A 4,140-nucleotide genomic window follows, 5' to 3' on the forward strand; every position below is an offset into this window, starting at 1 on the left:
CTCCTCCATAGTCTCTGACACAGGTATGAGCAACTGGGCCAAGAGCTGTAAGAGGAGTGGGATAAAAAGTATACTATGACTAAGTCTGGGCAACACTGGGTTAAAAAAAGACAAAAATGGAGTATTTTGTACTACTCAGAATGTTTCAGTGGACTGGGAATTTCTAAAGGGGGCCTATTGGGAACAGTATCTGCCCATGTTATTTGGTTATGGAAAACTTCCTTCAAAGGAGTATTGCATGGGCCACCCCCCCTCCCACCCTGCTGCTGCTGCCACCACCCCACTTTCTTGGTGCCCAAGCCTGGCCACCATGCCACAACAACAGTGACTTTTCCTGTTTCAAAATAGAGATCCATGGAAAGACTTTCAGCTCTTAAGAGGAAGAAGCTGATTATTGGAAAGATCTTACTATGACCTACAAGTAAAGGGCAGAGAAAACACAAGAGGAGCTCTGAGAATTCCAGGAGGGAAGCTGAGAATATGAAGCTGAGTTGGAGAAGCAGCTGCAACAAATTGAAACCAGCAACAGGGACCTCCTATCAGAAAATAACCACCTTCACATGGAGCTAGAAACCACCAAGGAGGAGTCAGAGACGCAGCATTCTGAGGGCTACTGGCAGATCTCCACCTTAGAGAATGACCTTGCCCAGACAAAGGCAATTAAAGATCAGCTGCAGAAATATATCCAAGAGCTGGAACAAGCAAATGGTGTCTTGGAAAGAGTGAAATGGGCCACGATCCTGTCTCTGGAAGAACTGGAGCAGCACTTGAATCAAACCATTGAAAGAAATGCCTCCCCAGAGAGCGAGCTTGACAAGAAGAATCTCCTAGAATCTGTTCAGCAACTGAAGGAGGAAGCCAGAGATCTGCAGCAGGAATTAGCTGTGCAGCAAAAGTCGGAGAAACCCAGGGCCCCCTAGCCCAGCTCTGTAAAAGCTGAAAGGACAGACGGCTGTGCGGGCCATTGGCTTGGTGCTGTCCACTCCCATGGTTCATCGGGGACCCAGCTCTAACTCATGGGGACATTCAGATGTGGTCTGGATGATAACATGGGTGGGACCCCCTCATGCCTGTGACCTGGATCTCAGCCCTCCACATCATGGCAGACCTGCTGTAGAAAGTAGGAGCACTGGAGTCACATCTTGCTGGAACTTCATGTATACCAATAAATAGGCCCCAAACTAAACAAGTGGCCAGACCTCAGGGTGGGGGAGCAAGAACAGAGATGGCCCTGACAGACAGCCCAGCAGCACCAGCATGCCTCTGGGCGACAAAGCCTTGGCAAAATGCCTGGAATATGGGAAGGTGCTTTCAAATCTGTCTTCACCATTGCTGACGTCAGCTCAGGGTGTAGTCAAGATGCTGCTTTAGGAAATTCACAGAAGCAAAGACACTGGCATCTGTGTGGGAGTTGTTACCTTTCTTCCTTTATTTAAAAAACAACAACATTTTATTGATGACAGAGAAAGGAAGGAAGAGGGAGAGAGAGATAGAAATATCAATGATGAGAGAGGATCATTGATTGGCTGACTTATCCACGCCCCCAACTGGGGATCGAGCCCATAACCCGGGCATGTACCCTGACTTGGAATCTAACCCTGACCTCCTGGTTCATAGGTCAATGCTCAACCACTGGGCCACACTGGCCAGGCCCTTCCACTATTCACATTAGGTTTTTGTTTTCTTAAGTTAGTTTGAGAAATAGAGGTAAGCAGGCACACTAGCCAGTGACAGAGGCCATCACCTGTGGCCCCTGGTGGTTGATTCTGCAAAATGTTGTCTCAATCCCCAGCTTCCTTATTGGTATGCTGCAGATGGATAGGGACAAACTGGCCCCTTTGGAAAGGGCTCTGAGGTTTGGTAACCAGGCTACCCCATCATTTTGAGCTGACCTGAGTTCTGCTTGGTCTTGGGAGGTGTTTTTAATGTCTGGAGACACCTGACAAGTGAGTGGCATGTGAGACCGCCTCAGGCTCATCCCACTCAGCGGGATCCCTCTTCCAGAACAAAGTCTCCCAAAACTTCATGGTACAACAAGAATCTGTATGCTGAAATCATGTCTAGGACCAAAGAGTAGACTAGGCATGTGCTTTAAAAACACACACAAAAAAGCCTGTAGTGTAGTGTACCTCCCACACTTTTTAATCTACCTCTTGAGGCTTTTAGAGGTGTGCTTAAGTTTCAGAGTATATTTTGTGTGGGCCATGCCAGAGGAAAATCTGTGTTCTCTTTAGATCTGCTCCAACCTACCGTTAGTTGTCATGAGCCCCAACCTTCAATTCGGGACCCTTGCGGGTCATTGGGGTGGGGTAGGCTTGGAAATACAGCCTTTAAGAACAGGACTTCAGGCTCTCTCTCTCTCCTGGGAGTACTCCCTTATGTCCCGTTGCCCCTTTCCTACCTCCCAGGCCTGTTAACTTTACCTCTCTCCTAAATTCCAAGGGTCCCCAGAGACTTGCAACCAGGGGAGGAGTGGGCAGTGACAGCTCGTCCTGGGCTAACCCCAAGCCCCTGAACCTGTCTCCAAGGCCTCCTTTTTTTTCCTGACTCTCCAGTGAGCGGACAGCAGCCCCACCTTGGCTCTCCTGTTACTTCTTCTATCCTCAGCCTTTCCTTGTTCACTGCCCCCAGCTTTAACAAATATACACATAAACAAACTGGACTTAATTCAAGGCCATAATAAAATAATCAGGTGAACTTCAAATAAGATTAAACCACCAGGATTGTTTTTGGAAGTTTCCTTGTAAAGGAAGAAATGAACACAGGATTTCCAATGCAGGCTATGTATATGCTTATCTCTGCTTGTTGTGAGCTGCTGTCTTACAAGACTGCTTCAGTCACAGGTAAGAAGAAACGTGAATTCAGGAGCATGTGTGCAGCTTAACCACCTTCCTTTTGTTACTAAGTTATTTTTCCAAAAGAACAGGAAAAATATCCTTGATTTGAAAATAGAACTTTTCAAGTGTTACTGAAATTCAACAGAGAATTAAATTTCAGTGCCTGATTCATTCCCTAGAAACATTTTGACTTGCATTGGTAAAAGATGTACTTTTAAAAATATTTATTTATTGACTTTAAAGAGAGAGAGGAAGGGAGAGAGGCAAAGAAACATTGATTTGTTGTTCCACTTATTCATGCATCCATTGGTGTTTCTTGTATGTGTCCTTACTGGGATCGAACCCAAAACCTTCGCATATCAGGACGATGCTCTAACCAACTGAGCTACCTGGCCAGGGTGAATAAAAGATGTACTTTTATTTAAAAAATAAATAAAACAAGAGAAACTAAATTTCAAAAAACCAAAGGAAGCATTGCATGAACTACACTTTTAGGAAATGCTGACCTTTATTTAATACTTCCACTAATTTATAATAGTGACCGTTTTTATGTTTTTAAAATTTTTATTTCAGGCAGACAGAATGGACTTGCCAATGAGAGGCCACCTAGAGGAGAGGCAACATATTGTCATGGGGGAAATAGCTGGGGATTTGGACTCAGCCAGACTTGAGTTCTGACTCAGTTGTAGAGTGGCATTTGGCAAATTACTTCACCTTTCTGGGGCTCAGCTTCCACATTAGTAAGTGGAGCCAGTAGAGTCTATTAAATGTGATAATGATTTAAAGTTTCCATCCCTGTTTCTGGAACATATAAGGTGCTCAACAAGTGTGATTTCTCCTTCCTTAGAAATGAATGCTCTCTCACGTGACCTCATCTCTTATCAGAAGCCTCCTTGACTATTTCTTTTTATTCTGAACTTCTCTGGCATTTAAAGCATGGACAGGGGAGAGTAGGTCTTAGTGAATCAGAGAAAGTTAAAGCAAGAGAGAAACTGTCTTTGCAGTCTTCATTCATTAATGATGCCAAGAACTGAAATAGGTTCAAATACTTGGAACTGAATTTTGAGGCAAAATCCACAAGGATTTCTTCATTTCTCATTCCAAATCTGGAAAGAAGTATATTCTCCTCTAGTTTCTATTTATTTTTAATGTTGGTAGATAATCCTTATTATAAAAATAATTCATACAAAATCCTGCCACCCAAACACATCAGATATTTTCATTTTTGCTGGTGACTTTTTTTTTGCAATAACAAAATATTTTTGTATACAAAGATTACTAAACATAATATTAAATATTATTC

At 43.6% G+C, this 4,140-nt stretch overlaps 1 pseudogene; it reads left to right on the forward strand.

Moving 5' to 3' along the window:
• Positions 1–209: 209 nt before the first annotated feature.
• On the forward strand, positions 210–1,371 carry LOC139002395 (nuclear distribution protein nudE homolog 1-like; annotated as a pseudogene).
• The last annotated feature ends 2,769 nt before the right edge of the window (positions 1,372–4,140 follow it).

Source organism: Myotis yumanensis, unplaced genomic scaffold (genome assembly GCF_028538775.1).
Source record: "Myotis yumanensis isolate MYYU_CA2020_CCGP unplaced genomic scaffold, mMyoYum1.0.hap1 SCAF_2, whole genome shotgun sequence".
Lineage (NCBI taxonomy): Eukaryota > Metazoa > Chordata > Mammalia > Chiroptera > Vespertilionidae > Myotis > Myotis yumanensis.